General features: G+C 33.9%; 1 protein-coding gene and 1 pseudogene across 2 annotated transcripts in view; both read left to right on the top strand.

The window, feature by feature from the left end:
* The window catches only part of LOC141555274 (cold shock domain-containing protein E1 pseudogene), a 130,948-nt pseudogene extending 122,638 nt beyond the window's left edge, over positions 1-8,310 (top strand).
* Positions 1-21,036, top strand: part of LOC141555396 (cadherin-13-like) — a 956,506-nt gene that overhangs the window by 767,015 nt on the left and 168,455 nt on the right. The gene's annotated exons all lie outside the window — the stretch shown is intronic.

Raw genomic sequence — 21,036 nt, forward strand, 5'->3', positions numbered from 1 at the left:
TATACAGGCAGTGAGGAGCTGTTAACAGGCTTTAAATGGTAACAAGGCTTTTGGAGTTTTATTTCCAGGAATGCTTTTCCCATAGTGTTTTCTCTTTTTTTACATCATCCTGAACAAGTTGATATTAAGTTTTGTGATTACACTTTTATATTTCTCACATGTCTTTGTTGAACTTTGGCATTTAGATGTGGCCTAGCTGTCAGCTAGTGGATTAAAATCATTCCTACTGTCAAATGTCTTATCCATTTTCATCACTTAAGAGCAATAAAGTGGGGATTCACAGCCAGCTTTAGACAAGCTTAGCCTTCCTAGGTAGTATTTCCTTGTCAGACTCCAAATGGAACCCTCCAATGCCATCCCCATGAGAAAGCTTAATATCTTGACTTTAGCAATGGTCTTATTCACTGTGACATTTTGGTGAGAAATAGATTGATTTTTCAGTTCTCCCCTGGGTAATGTCCAATCACAGCAAGGTGAGTTAGGGTCAAAAGGAACACTTTGTCCCAAGATTGATTCTGTGTCACAAAAGGAAATCGTTAGCTGTATAGAATTCTACATTTTTGTGGTTTCCCATTTACATTTATTTCCTTCTCTAACCCCAAATATTCCATTTCTTCCTCTGAAAACAGAGGAAGCTTGTTATAGAGAAATCAATATCTTTCTACTCTGATTTCCTTTATGTCAAGGAACAAATTGTAGAGACTTACATTAGGGAGGTAGGGATCATTCTGGGGAATGTAGATGGTTCACTCTTGACCATGTTAACAGACAGATGGAGTAGAAAGCATGAGAATCTGCAAAAGATTGGAGGCGTTCCCCAAGACTCTGTCTTGGATCTTTTTCTCTTCTTTCTCTACACTTTCAATAACTTCATCATGCATGTCATGTGGGTTTATCTCTACATATCTGATTCTTGGATCTTTGTATGGAGCCTTAGTCTCTCTCTTGAGCTTTTGTCTTAAACTATTATTGCCTATTGGATGTTTTAAACTGAATGTTCCAGCAATAACTGCAACTCAATATGTCCAAAATAGAACTCATCTTCCTTTTCAACTCATTTCTTATCTAGACTCTTCTATTTCTGTCAAAGGCAAAAGCATTTATGAGCTTGATATTATCCTTGATCCTATGACTTCCCTTACCACCCCTATGCAATTATTTATCATTTATTATCATTATTATATATTGTTATATATTAGTTGCCATTAGTTATTTCCACATTGTACATTACACTCAAATCCTCTTCACTTACACAGTTATCACTTTAATTAAGGGATTCATCACTTCTCACCAAGATCATTCTCACAGTCTTTTAATTGTTCTCCTTCTCTCAAGAAATGTCATTCCCTATGCCTGACCTCTCTCCACATTTGTAAGAATGTTATTTTCCTTAAGCACAGATCTCTCTGTGTCAGTACCCTATTAATAAACTCTAGGAGCTTCTAGGAGTATAATGTTCTGTTTAATTTTTTAAGGATCCTCACAGCCTTTACCCAATCTCTCTTTTGTCTCACTGTCCATTACTCCCCTTTTCTTATTCCAAGATTGAGCTTAATTGGTCTTCATCATTCCTTAGATAACAAAAAAATCATTTACTATTTGCCTTTACAGTGACCATTCCTCTCCTCTCCCCTGTGCCTGAATTAGATTCCCTCTTTACTTCAGCCTGAAAGAATATTTCTTTTCCATTAAAACAGCTTAGAGATCACCTTAAATTAATCCTTTCCTGATCTCTACAGCTGTTAGTATCCTCCTCATTTAAGTACTTTGTAATTATTCGGTTATATTCTATTTATGCTTATTCTATTTTAACTTTTATATATGTATATATATATATATATATATGTTTTCTCCATCAAAATATAAGCACTTTGAAAGGAGAGATTGGTTCATTGTATTTATATCCCTAGTATGTAGACTGTTGTTGTTGTTTAGTTGTTTTTCAGTTATGTCTGACTCATGACCACATTAAGGTTTTCTTGGCAAAGAGACTGCAGTGTTTTGTAATTCCCTTGTCCAGTTCATTTTACAGATGGGAAAACTGAGTCAAACAGGTTTAAGTGACTTGCCCAGGATCACACAGCTAGTGAGTGTTTGAAGGTGGACTTGAAATCTGATTTTCTTGAATCCAGGTCTAGCACTTTATCTACTGTACCATGTAGAAACCGATAGTAGGTAGTTAATAAATACCTATTAATTTTTGGAAAGATTGATTTTAAAATGACATCTCTTTATTGAGACACTTCTTACTTGATTATTTGATCTTCACTTGATAAGGGGAAATATGACCCAGTCTAATGGTCTGTAAGTTTATATTCCAGGTTCTACTTAATTCTTTTCTCCTTATAATTTTCTCTTTTCTCCCCCATTCTTTTTCTGAAATATTGGGAAATATAAAATTAGGAAAAATCATAGAATTTTTAATTGAAAGAGACCACTGAGATTATTTAGTTAAAATTCATAATTTTATAGAAACTGAGGACCAGGTCACAAAGAGAAGAAACAGATTGAATACATAGGCCCTCTGACTCCAAGTCCACATTTTTAGCTCTTATTTGGATGATGCCGATGAGCAGGAATGCGTGGTGTTTGACAACAGCTGCTCCATTCAGATATGTGAATAGTTTGTGTCTGTGAGCTTACAGCCCATACTCATATGGCCATCAAATAGAGGAGAATCAGTGGAAATTTGGATGAACATTTTGCTTCATAGGACACAGTTCTAAATTTTAAAAATGATGAAAAAAATTGTCACAGTGTCATTCATCTATCTCCAGACAATAAATTAGATTTTTTTTTTATGACTGAAGAGGGCTCCCTACTAATAAAATACATTGACTTGAAGCTTGTTCTGAAAAATTTAGAATATTTACATAATACAACCTGACAAGTAGGTGAGTGTTGCAGTGTTCTGAAACTGAAGATTTGCAATGCATTCCCATTCTTCTGCATTTTCACAATGGCCTTTTGGCACTATAAGCTGGTAGAATAGCAATTAAATTAATCCATTAGTCAAATTGTGGCATATTACTTAAAATATAGAAAATGAATCTCTTCATATTATCCCCATGTTAGAGAACTAAAAGAGTCAGCAATTCTGGTATCTGAGATAATTTAATATCAGCTAGGGAAGGTGAGATAGGGGTCCAAGTTATGACCATTCTATATGATTGAGTTAAATTGATCTTACAAATAACAGAAGAGAACAAGGTTGAGGATCTGTGTGCTCAGGCTATTTGAAGGAGACAAATGATTGAGTGAAGAAGACCATTGTGAATGACTTAGGGATAGACAAATAAAAACAAGGATCTCAGTAAAATAGAGTAAACTTTAAAGGAAGAAAGATAGTTTCTGAATGTTGGTGTATAAAAATGTATAAAAGGAGTGTATGAAAGTGACAATGGAGAACAAATATATGATAAGTATCTCTGTGTGTCAGAGGATATGATGCAAAATTCATATGTGTAAAGAACATTAAAAGATATGGTCTCAGATGGCAAAGTCTAGAGGCCATAGTTCAAGCAGAATTCTTAACTTTCCCTTGCAGATAGCTATAAAATAATGTCTCAAATCAAATTTTGGAGTGGTTAACAAGAGGTTAGAGTGAAACATTATTTCGATCTAAGACAATTTAGGAAGTTGGTAGGACAGATCTGTTTAACCAGGGTATAAGTCAGCCCAAATCATGGTAGCAACAGTAGTGATTGCATTGGGAGATTTCTGGGACACACCAGCAGCAGCAGCTTCAGGACAGTGATAAAGAGGCATGGAGAGAATGATAAAGAGGGTCTGATGACTGTTCTGAACAAGTTTACAGGAGACTTTGTTGGTACTCTGTGAAAGTGGGGCTGATTGGCAACAATAATGCCCATATAGAGTTTGCTTCCCAGTTTCAGGATCAAAAAGAGTGCTAATGTTTGTAGCTTCAGGGCATCAAGGTAAAGATCAGAGCATAGACAAGGATAACAGTGACCATGTCTTTCACAACATCATTCCATCCTCGAAGCATTGAAACCTTGCAGAACATCCCCAGACCTTCTTCTGAAAACAACAATATCAAAAAGCTTGAAACTTGGTGTAGTGTCTAAGTACTCCCAAATGAACAGAGCCCAACTTTAACATGGTGTTCAAAAGCAAATAATAAGTTTTAAAGAATGTTAAAAGGTAGTATGGTGACAGGAAAGAACAAGATTTAAATTTGAAAGGAAATATTGTAAAAACATGTACAAACAAAGAAAAATACTAATTAGACCCAAGGCCAATGAAAATTTGCAAAAAAAAAAAAATAGAAAAGTAGTAGAGGAAAATGGAAAAAGAAATGATAGTGATATAAGAAAATTATGAAACAGAATTAAAAGTAAAAGAAGTTAACATACCCACCCACATATCCACCCACCCTCCCCCACAAAACTGAAGAAAATAACATCAAAAAACCAGAATTGTCCAAATGTGCGTGTGGGAAGAGTTGCAAAGGCTTACTGAATAAAATAATTCCTTTCAAATTAGCTTTGAACAATGGGGAACTAATAAGTCCATGAAATATCAAAGAAAAACAAACCAAATTCTAAAGAATAAAAAAAGAAAAACAATGTGAAATATCTCATCCAAAAAAAAACTTACCTAGAAAATAGATTTAAGAGAAATCATTTAAAATTATTGAATTGCCTGAAAGCTTAAACATCATTTACCAAAAATCATTAAGGGGATTTACTCCTATGTACCAAGTCAATCAGCTTATGATAGTATTAAAAAGGTGGTGCTGAGCTATTTGGTATGAAGTGTAACAGAACAGATTTTACCACCTGAAACTGTTACTTCAAGTTCATATCAGACAAGGAACATACCTTATTTGTAACAACCAACAAAAGTAAAGAAGAGGAACCTTAATGTGAAGACTCAACACTTGAGCTGAAACAAGAAGTTTGTGTCTACTTGACAACTTCACAAGAGCGCTTCCCAATAGTGCTTAGTAGTCTTTCTTTTCTTTAGTGCTGTACTGTGGGATTGATTGCTTGCTTCAACAACAGCAATAGAATTTTTTTCAGATCAGTTCCTCTCACTCTTGTTTAAATGATATATAATCTTTTATATATGCATATATGTATGGATATGTATATAGATATATTGCATATGTATTTATATATGTGTATATATATATTTATATAATAGAAACTTTCATCCTCTGAAACATGCTAAAAAAGAAGAATCAGCGAATTGTACTGAACGTATAATATTTGATTATTGTTGTGAGAGAAGCTTTGATTCAAACCTTCTCTATAACAATAGACACAACAGGGAAGAACTCCAGTGGTACTTCGACAACACTGCGTGAAACTGGGGTTATTGAAAAACTGCTGACTTCTTATGGATTTACTCAGTATTCAGAACATCAAGCTAGACTTTTCTTCCACTGTTCATAGTACAATGGCAAGCTGCAGGAGCTAAAAGTAAGAGATGATATTGAATTTGAAGTATCATTTGACAGTCAGACTGGAAAACCTATTGCTGTTAAACTGGTAAAGATTAAACCAGAAATCCTACCCAAAGAATGAATTAATGGACAAGAAGTGTTTTATCTGATTTACTCTCTGAAGATGTGGAAGGGAATGCTCAGCTGGAAACAGGAGATAAGATAAATTTTGTAATTGACACAAATAAACATACTACTGCTGCAAGTGCTTGTAATATTATATTGTTGAAAAAGAAGCAAGTTTGTTGTCAGCGAATAGTTTGTGCCATGAAGGAAACATTTGGCTTTATTGAAAGGAATGATGTTTAAAAGAAGATATTCTTTCACTGTAGTGAATTTAAGGGTGACCTAGAAGAGTTATAGCCTGGAGACGATGGGGAATTCATAATCAAAGACAGAAATTGTAAAGAAGTTGCAACAGATGTCAGACTACTGCCTCAAGGAACAGTTATTTTTGAAGATATCAGCATTGAACATTTTGATGGAATCAAAACCAAAGTTATTCCAAAAGTACCTAATAAAAACCAGAATGATCCACTGCCTGGATACAACAAAGTAGATTTTGTGATGGGTAAAGAACTTCCTTTTTGAGGCAAAGAAACAAAATCCAAGGTGGCTCTTCTGGAAGATGGCTCTGTTACATTCAAGATTTCGACAGACCAACATGACAAACTAAAATGAGAAACTAACAGAAATTTTCAACAATACGTTTCAGTGCACTAGTGAAACCAGAGAAATAAGTGTGCTTGCTGCCATGAGAGATGGTTTTCAGTTTATCACGTGAGTGGGCCATGATGCCCATATGTTCTTTCACTTCAATGAAATTCTGAATGGGAACCAGCTCCACATTTCAGATAAAGTAGCACTAATTATGGTTCCTAATATGCTGTTTTCACTAAGAAACCATGCTATTCAGATTAAAAAGCTTCTTAAGTATATAGTTTCATTCTATATCCATTCATATTATTGCTTTGTTGGAAGTGAAAGTTTGTTGTAGAGAAAGTTGCCATTTTTGCCAATGCCAAAACAACTAATTCAAATGAAGGCAAAGAAAAGAGGCTGAAAATGGAATTATTATATCTGATAATTGTGGAGTAAAACTACTATTGCATATCAAACCAATTACCTGGAAGGTTTTTCTTCTTGTGTCTGACTTTTAGGTTGTAATTCCAATGCTAAGAAGTTCTTATGTAATGTGGCAAACTTGAAAGATAATTTTGGATTTATTAAATTGGTCAGTTATGATAAGGAGAATCTTTTTTCCATTTCATTGAGTTTTCTGATGATGTTGATAGCCTGGGGAACATAATTGAATACAGTTTGTCAAAAGGCAAAGACAACAGTCAGTGCAGAAAAGGAGATTATGCCCTGGTGTCATAGAATCAGAAGGTAAAATAGCCATTGAGAAAATTCACTGAACAACTCCTGTAAGAGTCCCCAAATTTAAAACCCCAAGGAATACCGTGGTTAAAATGATTCATAATAATCCATAGCTGGTGGAGTTTTAAGCTGGTCCTATCATTCTGGAGAACAATTTGTTTTTCTAAGAGATGCAAAACTGAGTTCACTCTTTGATCTAGCTAAACCATTATTAGGTCAATATCCCAAAGAGATCAATGAAAAAAGGAAAAGGACATACAAGAATAAAATATTTATAATAACTGTTCTTTTGTGTTGTCAAAGAATTAGAAATTAAGGAAAATCTTATCAAACAAGTTGTGGGATATGATTATAATGTAATACTGTTATACTATGAGAAATAAGAAAGGAATAGAAGATTTTTTAAAAATGGAATACTTATATGAATTGATCCAAAGTGAAATAAGAAGTAAGAAATGAAGTATTAAGAAAAACTAAGAAATCATTTTGCATAGTATCAGCACTGTTATAATGAAGATTAATTGTGAAAGACTCCAAGACAATTCCAAAGGAATCATAATGAAAAAATGCTATTTCCAAAAAACAAAAACAAAAACAAAAAAACCTGACAAACTCTAAGTACAAATAGAAATATAATTTTCTCTCTTTATTTTTCTTGCTATTTTTGATATGATTAATATGAAATAGTTTTACATGATTTCACATGCATAATTGATCTCATTTTGCTTTTCCTGTCAGTGGGTGTACAAAGGGTGGGATGTTAAGAGAAAATTTGGGATTCAAACTTTTTTTAAAAAGTGTTAAAAATAATAAAATTTGAAAATAGATTTGGTTAACTTTTTTAAAAAAAGGAAAAATGGTCTCCTTAGGAGAAGTTAGATTTAAATGAGCACCAGAATATGGATGTATTCTAAGAAGTATTGACCTTGGGATTAGTGATTTAAAACTTGAAACTGATTTGGATGCCATCTAGTCCAAACCCTTTGCTTTACAGTTGATGAAACTTAGTCAAGGGAGGGAAAAATAAATTGCTTCCAGGTAGAAATTAATACTTATAGCGTCCTAATATGAAAGACACCTCTACTATTGTACTACTACAAAGGGAGTTTATCGGAAGTTTCAGTGAAAAAGCAAAGCAGAAGAGGATAAAACAAGATAAGAATTAGTGAAGGATTTCCTTGTAGAGTCAGTGATAGTGGAAGCTCACACAGTCATTGGCTAACCATCTTCACAATGATCTCCCCCACCTTTGCTTACTTACTCTTTATTGATTCCAAAAATCTTAAGTGATGCATCTCCAGCCCTAGCAGCTTCTTTGGAGTTTGAGTAATATAGCCTATACCTCCTTATTATGAAGACAGTCTGGAAGGGATATGTTGGACATAGCAGATTAGTGTATATAACCAAGGCGATATAAAAATTCCCTCAAATATCAGGTATCTGGCATTTGGGGATTACAACAGGAGACATGTCCCCAGTGGGAAAGATTCATATTCCTCAAAATCTCATAATATGGAATACTCTTGATCCCATCCTGTTAACTCTAGCTCTTTTAGGAGTATTATGTCAAGTTCTTAGCACTATATTTAAGAATAGACATTGACAAGTGAGAGAATGTTTTCAGAGCCGGATGACCGGGATGGAGAAGCATTAAAGATTATGCTAGTGAACACTCTAGCCAAAATGGCCTACTTGCTATTACTACAAATCTTCATTCTATCTCCTACCATTGTACCTTTGCATAAGTTGTTCCATATTCCTGGCTTGTACTTTTTCCTCATCTTAACTTCTGAGAAACTTAGCTTCTTTTAAATTTCAGTTCATATGCTAATCCCTATGAGAATTTTTTCTAATGTATACTCACTACCATCCGAAACTCATGTATCAGTGTTCTTTCATTTGTTTCATCTAGTAAATAATTGTTTTCATTTTGTACTTTCTCAGTATAATTCAAATACCCTAAAATTCCATTATTTTTTTTGGCTGTGGATCCCCAGTTGTCTAGCACAGTTGTCACATGGTAGGAGCTTAATAAATGCTTGTTGAACTTGGTCTCGGAACTAGGGATGCTTAGGCTGAAGAAGAGGGAAGTAATTATCTTAGAATTAAAAGAGCCATAAATTGGAGGAAGAATTAAGTTTGTTCTGGTTGAACTTAGGGGATAAAACTAGAAGCAGTGAATAGAAATTGATAGTAAGCAGATTTTGATTGGATGTAAGGAAATAACTTATAATAAAGAATAATATAATTCTTCATAATAATATATATAATAATATAATAATTATTCTTATAATAAATAAAGAATTCAAGATGTCTAATATAAAGTTGCACCTATTAGGAAGCAGTATTAACACACCACTCAAAGTCGCAGTGAAAAGTCTAACTTGCCAATTGTTAGGGATATTGTGGAGGGCATTCCTGTTAAGTTATATGGTGAACCAAGTACCAAGTGGTATCTATTCTAGCTCCAAAATTCAGTGATTTGCAATTTGGGAAATAAGATGTAAAATAATAAAATAACCAAATAGGAGTCTTTTTCACAGATCTGAATAGGAATCTTTTTCTTTCAAGTGACACCAATTGGTTCCTCCAGATTTCCAGAGTAAAGAGAGATAAGGATGTGTGGAATCAATCAAGAATGCTAAAATGTCTTTTTTTAAGTGTGTGTGTGTGTGTGTGTGTGTGTGTGTGTGTGTGTGTGTGTGTGTATCCACCATAATATATAGTTGGGCTTTAGAAAGAACTTGAAAAAATAATCTGTATTTTAAAATGCTAACTTCTTAGAGCCAACATTAGACTGGGCAAATTTGCCTCTACACTATAACTGGATTAACTGTGGCTAGAAAACATCTCTACTCTTCAAAGGAATCAAAAGGCAGAAGGAAGTGAGACTATGATCAGAGTAAAGATCATACTTAAAGCCAAGTCCTACAGACAGAATCAGGGGTGCTTTGGTAGGAATCAGTCTTCATATACACATAAAAAAGAGAAAATTATTCTTAACACAACTCTAATTTCTATAGCCTTAGCTGCTGATTAGACCAAGAAATAAAAATGGAAATTGGTATAGAGAACAAGGAACAGTAGTGAATAAGGATGGTGAAGTAATGAAAAGGTAACAATAAAAAGAAGGAAGAACGGAAAAAGAAAAATAGGAAGGAGGATGAATAGAAAGATGAAGGAAGAACAAATTTTAATAGAAGAGGGGAAGATGGATCCCAAATCTAACAGAAAAGAAGACGAAAGGTTTTATTAAACTGAACTGATTTAATCAGTGATCAATTCTTATGATATTGTATTGCTCCCTTGTTCTGTGGTTTTGAACTAATTTATCACTATCTTTTATACAGTTGCTATATATTTTTAAATTTTATTTTCTGAGGCAGTTAGATTTAAATGACTTGCCCAGCATTAAACAATTCGTAACTCTCAAGTATCTGAGATCAGATTTATACTCAGATAGTCCTGAATCGAGGTTTGGCTCTCTATCCACTGTACCATTTTGGTGCCTCTATACCTTTATTTTAAAACTCTGAACTATGTGTTGTATTTTTAAATGAATTTCTAACATAAGAATAAATGCTGTTTTAGGTTTTTATTTTAGAATGGTTGTTGTATCTTGAAATAACTTATTCTCTGAAAATGCTTTTGCAATTTAATACAGAGTCCCTTTGAGTTTACTTTGTCTTTATCCTTTGATAGAATATCTCTTTTTTAATGTGTAAATATTATATTTGCAACTTTATTGTTCTCAGCTTTAAAAAATCAAATTATATCTATGCATATATGTATGATGTATTTGTGTATGCATGTGTGAGTGCCTACCGAGCACTAATGTAATATAATATGTACATGTAGAGAGTAATTGTGAATGTCAGGAAGTTCTGTGTCCAAATGGCACTTTTGATATATTCAGTATGTATCACTTGGCAAATAATTCAGCTTCTTGGTGATGTATTTGAGGTTCAGCAGCAATTGATAAGATTTAGGAGAGCAAGTGGCACCAAATGTTGGGATTTGGCACCATATATTGACATTCAGTCATGTGAAAAATTCACAATGGCCATTCTCTTTGTCAAAAGGTTCATTTATTTAGACTAGGTTACAGACAAAATAAAGAGGTAAAATAGACACTAGAAGTGGTAAATATGAAATAGTGGGAGAGCATATAGTCAAACACCACGAGGCAAGGAGGAAGAGAAGATAAAGAGTGTCTTTTTGAAGGAACACTATGGCAGGCTAATCCAAGATGGATGCAGCAAAGATGGTGTGGACCATAGGCCACTATAAGGGAATTTTAATTTTAGGGGTTTGACATCATAACTTGGCTTTCTCATTGAATACAGTGAGCTGGAATTACCTAAGACCTCCATAGAGGGTAGAACTATCAGATTGAACTGAATTCCAAAAGTACCCTTTCCAATATGCCACAAAGAATAATCTTATCAGTACTTCAGACTTTCTCTGCCAAACCCATATAGTTACCCCAGGACCTCATCATTTGTATCTTACATAATGCTGTAAAAACTTATAGAGAAGTTGCTTATCTCCATGAGTAAAGAGAGTTTTCTCATGGGAAAGCCTTATATATTGATAAAATTTCAGCTAAACATCAAAATATATAAAATAATTAGAATTGGGAGAATATGGCTGGGTCATCACAAGTCACCATCACTGCTATGCTGATTCCTCCATTCTAGATCTAGGAATATACACAGATCTGCTTCAGGACTGGGAGATATTGCTTCTAATGTGTTGGGTTAGGATTCTTTATTTTCCTATACAATCTTCAGGTCATTAAATAACACATTCTGACTCCCCAGGAATGAGTTTGCTAATGTTTCACATTTAGGACCACTTAAAAAGGAGAGAGAGAGAGAGAGAGAGAGAGAGAGAGAGAGAGAGAGAGAGAGAGAGAGAGAGAGAGAAGAAAAGAAGAACAAGAAGAAAGAGGACAAGGAAGAGGAGGATGAGGAGGAGAGGGAGAGGGAGAGAAGACATGATATGCAATATAAATCAATTAAGGAAAATGTAATTTATTCCTATATTGAAAAGGAATAGTAACTATAGGATATTTATAAGTGTGCAGCTGATAAAAACAAGTTAAAATAGAATTCATTACAATATATCTACTGTCACAATTTGCTGGAATGCTGATGTCTAAATTTCATCAGAATATAAATCAGTCTTCAAGATTGCTAATTAAGCATTTAAAATTTTACCTCAGTACTGCATAGTAAAAACTACTTCCAGGACATTTGATGACAAAGCAGCTGCATTTTGACTATTATTTCATAATCACTTTGATCATTGGATCATTCTCATTGGTAGAATGGCACACTACATAGATAGATAGATAGATAGATAGATAGATAGATAGATAGATAGATAGAGTAATAGATATAGATTAATAGAGCTACAGAGGTAGATATATAGATATAGATAGATATCAGATGATATCAGTGTGTATGTGTCTGTGGTTGCATTTACATAAATACATAGTTTGGTTATGATGAGTGTAATGTGAACTGAAATAAAGTCAGGGAAGAGAAAAACAAACAAGCTTCAGCTTCACAGTTACTCTTATCAGTTCTCTATCACCAATGCCCTGAATGAAAATGTGGCAATTTCAAAGCTTTGATACTATTAAATCCATCACAATTACCTTCCCTCCCCATTTTTCTTGATAATTTTTAGTCACTTGTGTGTATAGCAAAGGGAGATAGGATATATATTCCATACTAATTAGGAACTTTACAGTACTATCTGTGACCACTGAGAGTTCAGCAGCCTAGTTAAAGGAAAAGAGTCTTTTCTTTTTCAACATCCTGGGTTTGCCCTATGGGATGTTATTTCCCTCCAACCATAGAACCATACAGTTATATCTTGGCAATTTCATTTGAGCTTTTTTTTTTTTTTTTTTTTTTTTTTTTTTTTGGCAAGACTCTTAACTTTGAAAAGAAACCTGTTATCAATTGAAAAATGTCCAAAATTTTGACTGATCCTACAAACATTAATGAAGTACATGTTATGCAAATAAATGTCTGAATTTCAGACAATTCATATTAATTGATACTTTGGGGAATAATTACCATAAATAATTGAAAAATAGGGAAGACAATATTAATTGGTTTTAATTTTGTCTCAATAATATTTTAAATAATGAAATGTAAACATTTTTAAACAAAATCTCTCATATTGAAAATAATCTATGGTTCTTCATCTACATGAAGCCATGTTATATTATTTCCCAGTTATATACTTATTGTTACTTGTCATACATTAAAGCAAAGGCATTTTGTGAATTAGAACAATAACATGATAGTGAAATTTTCCCTATTTACCTTCTACCACAAAAAATATTCACCAGCATTGGAACATTATCTATGAAACAAATTTCAAGGGCCAGATATATAGGAAGCATGTTTGTATAGGGGACATATAACAAATGGAAACAAAAACTTTTGAAACTGTGGAACTATGAATGTCTTCTGGTAATGTTATTAAGCTTCTGGTTTTAGCATTTATTCTCTCATAAATTTGTTGTTCTTCAGTTGCAATTCTTTCTAACCTCATTTCAGGTTTTCTTCACAGAAATAATGGAGTGATTTGCTAATTCCTTTTAAAATTCATTTGACAGATGAGGGACAGATAAACAGAGTTATGTGCCTTGCACAGGATCATCCAGCTAGGAAGAGTCTGAGACCAGATTCAAACTCAGGAAGTTGGATTTTCCTGACTCCAAATGCTCTATCCACTTTGCCACCTAACTGCCTTCTCTCATAAATAAAGTCCCCTGAATCTCTGTATCTGCTTGTCTTGTTTTATGAGGCAGCTGAAGGCTCAGTGGATAAAGTGCTGGTCCTTAAGTCAGAAAGATCTGAATTCACATCTGGCCTAGTTAATTATTAGATATTTGGCAAGTTGCCTAAGCTTTGTTTGCCTCAGTTTCCTCATCTGTAAAAATGGAATAAAAATTACATCTACATTGTTGGATTGTTGTATGGATAAAATGAAATATTTGAGGAAAAATTCTTAACAGTGTCTAGCACATAGTAGGTGCTATATCACTGTATGTTTCCTTTCCCAGATACTTGAAGTTTCTGGCCTTCATTTTTTTCAGATCACCTGATGACAGTCATGTTTTTTTTTTTTTTTTCTACTATACAAGAGTACAGTGACTACAATGTCTTCCTGATAAATTAAAGGCGGACTGACAGATCCTTTAGTTATAGTTAAAGCTATGGGTACCATATTTTTCTAAAGGACAAAAAACAAATATACAAACAAACAAGAAATACACCCTCAGACTAATGGTCTTTTGAATTCAGTTTCTTGTCCTAGCATGAGTGAATCCTTATCCCAAGCCTTTATCTAACTGGATAAAATCTTTTGTAATATTTATCTAATTCCTTTGTAGTGTTTCTGTTTCCTTAAATCCATTTCAGGGGGCTCTACCCTTCCTCGCCCAGACTAGTGATCTGAGCCACTGTGTGTGTTTTCCACACCAATAACATTTTTTCATCTTTCCTTTTAATTGTATCAGAGCAAACACCATGTCATGGTCCGGGTCTGACTCAGAATACTTCCTTGGTAGTTTGGCTCTGATATTAGCACAAAATGAGTCACTTGCGGGTCATTCATCAGTTAACAAAAATGGATACTCACCAATATCATAATACTTTGCATTGATGTGAGCCTGTTACTCTCCATAGCAAAATGAGGCTGGTCAGCACTTCAGGCTATTACTTAGTCTTTGAACATTAGCCAAGTATGAACTGGGCCCAGACTCTATGTGAGAAGGTCTTTGTATGATTGGTAAGCCAATTCTGGATAGTTTAGGAACATTAGAAAGTTTATCTTGTGCTTTTAGCCTGTTGGATCAATCAAGTCTCAAAGGCAGCTTCTTATCTTTTATGTCAGGCAATAGGAGAAATTCTGATAAGCTGATACTAAAAGCTTAAGAGGCCAGGGTCATTAACCATTTCCTATATCTCTTTCTGACTTTTGTTTTTATGAGTTGCTAATAAAACACCTCTCAGTCTTTAAGTTATTCTACATCTGGACATCTATCTAGCTCCTCTCATTTTATTCTTTCATCAATAATACTTAGCTAAAGGGTATTGACTCTGAAGTTGACACTAGTGAAAACTTATATCTACAAAGCAATCAGCTTCATTTGGGATGGTTTCAGATTTGGGGTCTTTCTTAGACAACTTAACATAGTTGAATTGGCTCTAGGGAAAGAGGAGTTTAAGAATTGCAATGGAGTTAGGTCTTCAGAGGGGAAACATATCCTAAGGCTAATATTTTAGGTTGGATTTTAAGTCTTTAGAAACTAGTGGGTTATGAAAGATGTGTGGGAGGGATCTCAGCTCTCATGGTGATACCAAGGAAATGATGACTGAAAGAGCACTGAAGCTCGATGAAACATTTCAAAGAATTTATTGACCAAGCACAAAGAATACAAATGGAAAATGATAAAAAGATGGTACTGTTTGATGTCTGCCATCTTTGAAGTTTGATGGCATCATCTCAAAACCAGGTCCTCTCTAATGAGGATGTGAGAGAGCTGGGGATATTTATTCAAGAGAAGAGAGTAAGAGATGTAGTTGGAGGGAAGGGAGAAGGGCTATGATATCTGCCTTCAAATAGATAGGAATTATCATGGGGAGTTCTTAGAATTATTCTGCTTGGCACCAGAGAGCCATACTAAGAACTATGGGAGGAAGTGCAAAAAAAATGGATTTCAGCTCCATCTAAGGGAAATTTTCTTATCAGAGTTGTCTTAAAGTGACAGACTCAGTAGGATCCCCTTTCCTGGAAGTCTTTGAGCATAGGCTGGATACCCAGAACTGAGGAATTTTTAGTGAAGATTTCTGCTTTTGTTATAAGTTAGTGATATGTTTTCTGAGGGTCCTTCAATCTGTTTGGTATTGTAATTCTCTTATTCTAAGAATAAATATTATATAACATTAAATCTTTCACCTTCAGCTTTTCCCAAACACCAAAGACTAAATAAAGTTTAAGATAGTCCTAAGCTTAAATAAAAGATTAAATGATTTTATTTTATGGAGATGGGAGGGATGAGGAAAGAGGGAGAGGGAAGGAGACAGGAAAGAAAGAATTAGAAGGTAGAGGGAAGAAGGAAGGGAGAGAAAGGGAAGGGAGAAGGGAAGGAAGGAAGGAAGGGAAGAAGGAAGGAAGGAAGAGAGAGAGAGAGAGAGAGAGAGAGAGAGAGAGAGAGAGAGAGAGAGAGAGAGAGAGAGAGAGAGAGAGAGAGAGAGAGAGAGAGAGAGAGAGAGAGAGAGAGAGAATGATGACTGGCTATTATTCTCCTAGATGTTTGTTTGTTTTTTTGTTTGTTTGTTTTTTGTTTTTAGTTTTTTTTTTTGAGAGAAAAAGAGAAACACAGCTTGAAATAAATCTGTGGTGCATACTATGATTCAGATCCTGACCTTTCTCTGTCAGAACTTTAATTATTTCCATATAATATAATCAATTTAGAACTGAAAAGGAGCCCTGATGGTATCCAACTTTTTTCATTTCACTAATAAGGAAACTGAGGCAGAGAGAAGATAAATAATATGCTTATGGCCAAACAGGTATTTAAGTGTCAGAGATAAGACTTGGATCCAAGCTGTCTAACTCCAATTTCAATACTCTGTTTTTTGTTCCATATTGCCTTTTCAATGTCTACCCTATAACTACCCCAGCTAAACTATGAGTAATAAAGTGGTACATAACTTGCAGCCTGGTCCTAGCTCTCTCCAATCACCCTACCACAGTATCCTTTTCCAACACACTGTTATGTGAAGTCCATCGTGTGCCAGAAGCCCAATCCTAAACTCAAACTACATTTCTAGGCATCTCATTAGCTCTCCAGACAAAATAAACATATGAAACTTGACCTGATACTTCCTGCTGGAACAGTTCCCAATATTAATATTCTAATTCAGACGATTTAGATTTAGATGTTGTCAATAACTTTATCATTAGCAAAGATTTTGACAGAACTAATCAGAAAGTTGCTGGTGCTGGGAAGCCTAATAGCAATGGATGCCAGTTACATGGAAGTCTTATCATGTAACACAATTATTTCCTTCCTCCTTACTCCTCAAGGTTTTAGGAGAGTTATTAGTAACTGTCTTATTAGTAACTGTCTAAGGAACCACAAAACTACTGTCTAAAAACATTGCATTGAAATTCAGGACAGAGATTGTAATTTTCATTAGAAATTACCACACAAGAAATCTTAAGTTTATGTATGAATTAAAGTTAGATGAGACATTTGTCTTAATGGTCCAGTAGTGATCTGCTTATTAATACTAACAATGATTAAATTAGGGGATTACCAAGAATAGACCTGCTATTAGCAAGTGGACACAAAAATAAATTCAATATGGCCCCTCAAAATGGGAAAAAATTTTGGTACAAAATAATAGGTTAAAATAAAATACAAGCAATATTCCACCAGTAGTAAAACAATATTAATAATTGAGGGTATTCACAAATACCTCCTGGAGTAGACTATGACATACTCTGTCTGAGCCTTTCTGATATCTATAACTAATAGTCTTATAAGATTTGGAAATAATTTAACGAAATTAGATAGGCAAGACAAGGCAGAAAATATTTAGAACAGAACCCTAGAGCAATTGGAAATAGATGATAGGAGAAGAGTATCAAATTTCTAAGTTTGTGATATAAGACTTGATTCCAGGACAAGGTCAGGCTGATATGATCATAGTGTCCTTATATGAAATCATGAATCATCATGTAGAGGCAACCAAAGATCTGGGACAGAAATGATACTGGCTGGTTCTGGAGATGTATTTTTTAATTCTCTTTAGGTAGAGGTTATTTGGTTCTTTTAAGACTACATAGGAGAATAGGATTTATAATATTTAATCTTCATTACTTTCTTTGTATCTGTGAGTCTGATTCCTTTTTTCTTCTTCCTCCTTTTCCCTTTCCTGTTCTCTCTTTTTCCCTTCCCTTCTCTTTCTCTCCATTTATATCCCTTCCTCTTTCTTAGCCTTCCTTTAATTCTCTCTGTGTCTACATAACCCAAGACACAGGATAAAAAGTGCCACACACTGTAGTGGGTTTCTCTGTTGTAAACCTCTATTTAAATTTAAATAACTTTCATGTATTTCTTTTTCATTTAAGAGATAAAAAATAGCATTTAATTGAATTTAGTATTTCTCATGGTTATCTTTTACACAGTCATGGTGTGATGTGCTATAGTCTCTTTTAATGGATGAATATAATTGGGACACTTAAACATTCCATTGATAATGACTACATGAAGCCCAATCAAAAGCTCCCAATATCCCAAAGCCTCCTACAATCTTTATCCCTAATGACAAATGAAAAAAATTGCTCCCTTGATGCTATCACAAATTTTAAAAATAATTATAAGTGAATGGAGGTGTTATATGAACTTGGAAAAAGATAAACGTTAAGCCAAAAGAATAGCTAGCAGAACCAGCAGCTTCTCTCTGGAGACCAGATGTCTTGTATACATTAGATGCTATGGCTCATTCTGCAGTCATTTCATTTAGGAACAAAATGAATGCCCAACCGTGCAGGCATGGCTAAACATACTTTGGAATGGTAAGGAAAATAACTATGCTATTGCTCAATAAGAATCAATAAATATAAGAAAGCTAGAAGATTTGTATGAATGAATGTAGAGCAAAATAAGCAGTGTCAGACCTCCCTTCCTCTGATCTCATTCACTGTATTGATGAGATAACTGAGACCAAGAGAGGTGAAGTGATTTGCTTTTGGTTATATAAGTGATAAATAATATACATGGGATTTGACATTGGATACTCTGACTCCAAAATCAGTCTCCTTTCTATTTTACCCTTAGGGCTTTCTAAAACAAGCTTCAGGAGAGCTTGCCATCTGGAATGAAGAGGATATATTTCTAACCAAATTGTCTAGGGGTACCAAACTTCTGAGGGAAACTAATACTAATAATGTTACTAACAATGCTTACAACACCTTAAGGTTTGTGAAACATTATCTATACATTATCTCCATTGTTATTCATAATGATGCTGTGCATCAGGTCCTACTTCTATTTTACAGATGAGAAAACTGAGACTAAGCATAGATAGCAGATTTAGCTAAGGTGATAGAGCTAAAATCAAAAGCATAATTTGGACTCAGGACTTTAATATTCCCACAGTAGCAAATTTATAGAGGATTTTCCTGATAACATGATATTTCTGAATATAAGCAAAAAAGAAAACCAAATGTAAGACATTGCAATATGAAAAAAAAAAACTTGCTTCTTAGATAACTCTTGTTGCTATGAACCTTTAGAAGGAAAAACGGCTGCTCTTGTATTTGACTAGATTATTATTATAAATATCATATTTGTTGTAACAATTATTTCTGGCTCTGATTGAAGTTCTCCTTGACAATGCTAATGTCAATTTTTTTCAATAAGTTCCTGTTACAGTCCTCTCTTCTTTCCCTTTCCTATTGCCATCAAACATCTAGAAGAAATAGTTATCCCTCAGAGCTTCTCCATTCCCAAGATTCAATATTTAAGTCTCTATTCTCCCAGCTCTTCCCATACCATAAAACTGTGAATAAGAATGAATTGGACTGCTGTGGAATTGTTTCTCATTCTTCTCACTACTCTCTTAGTAAGTTTTATATTTTTACTTCACCTTGGCAATTTTGCCACACTGTGATAATGATCAGGTAGTACATCCTTAAAAGTATTCATAGTATCAAATAAATTTTCTTTTTTAAGAAGAATTTTTAATTATCTGTAAATTGTACAATGTCACTCAAATAATCATATCCTTGGATCTAGAGGTTCTGTTCCTAGGCACAAGACACAAGAAGGTTAGAGTCACAAATAAAAGGCCCATATACCCCAAATAGTAACACCTTTGAAAATAGAAAAAAAAAAACTGCTAAAAACAAAAGCTTACTAACAGTAAACTCTGTGTGAGAGCTCATAGATTAGAAAATAGATGTTTGATGAACTTCAATCAGAGCCAGAAATAATTGTTACAACAAAAATGATATTTATAATAATAATCTAGTCAATACAAGAGCAGCCATTTTCCCTTCTAAAGGTTCATAAGAACGAGAGTTATCTAAGAAGCAAGTTTTTTTTTCATATTGCAATATCTTACATTTGGTTTTCTTTTTTGCTTATAATCAGAAATATCATGTATTCAGTGACATAAGAAATGAAAATTTTGAGTTTTTTAGAAATATATGAGAGTAAATTGCATGAAATATTTTTTCTTTGTAACTCTAATTCCTAATAGAATGACTGGCACAAATAGAAATTTTTGAAAATTCTTATTCGTAAGTAGGTGGTAATGTGGATAAATGCTAAATTTAAGTCAAGAAAACTTCAGTTCAAATTCTCCCTCGAATACTTATTTGTTTTGTGATCCCATGACAAATCACTTAGCTTCTCTCAGCCTCAGTTTCCTCATTTGTAAAATGCAGAAAACAATCATTCTTCACAGAGCTGTGCTATAACTTGCAAAATTATAATATGTAAAGCATTTTTCAAACCTTAAAGCACTACATAACTGATATAATATGTAAAGTATTTGGTGTACTTTACAGCACCATATAAATTCTAGCTATTATGACTATTATTTTAACAGTAAAATAGTAATATTAGTTTAAAAAATGTCAGTTAAAAAAATCTCTAAAAGGCAGTCCAACTCAAATAAATGTCAGTGACCGATTTTGGTCTCAGAAAACATGTGAAACATCACTATTCTAATTAGAGAGATGAGAGACAAGGGTAGCAGAATGCAAGTTCTGACATTTTCTAATGGTGTTTTCTCAAATCTCACCTTCCTTGTACTTTTTATAGCATTTTATATTATTGATCACCCTTTAATACTGGATACTATTATCTTTTCTGGGCTTTCAAGATACTATTTGTTCTGCCTTTTCTTCTACTTATTTGACCCCTCCTTATCATTTGGATTATCATGCACATTGTGTCCCCTAACTATGAATGTTTCCTAAGGCTCTCTTTGTCTTGTGGCTTTTTCTTCTTCAACATTCTTGCTTTCTGTTTCTATCTCTATCTCTCTCCATCTTCTCTCTGTTCTCTATCTCTCTTTTTCTCCCTCTCCTCTTCTAGCCCTTTCTTTTCTCCTTTCTTCACTCATCTCCTCCTT

Source organism: Sminthopsis crassicaudata, chromosome 2, assembly GCF_048593235.1.
Source record: "Sminthopsis crassicaudata isolate SCR6 chromosome 2, ASM4859323v1, whole genome shotgun sequence".
Lineage (NCBI taxonomy): Eukaryota > Metazoa > Chordata > Mammalia > Dasyuromorphia > Dasyuridae > Sminthopsis > Sminthopsis crassicaudata.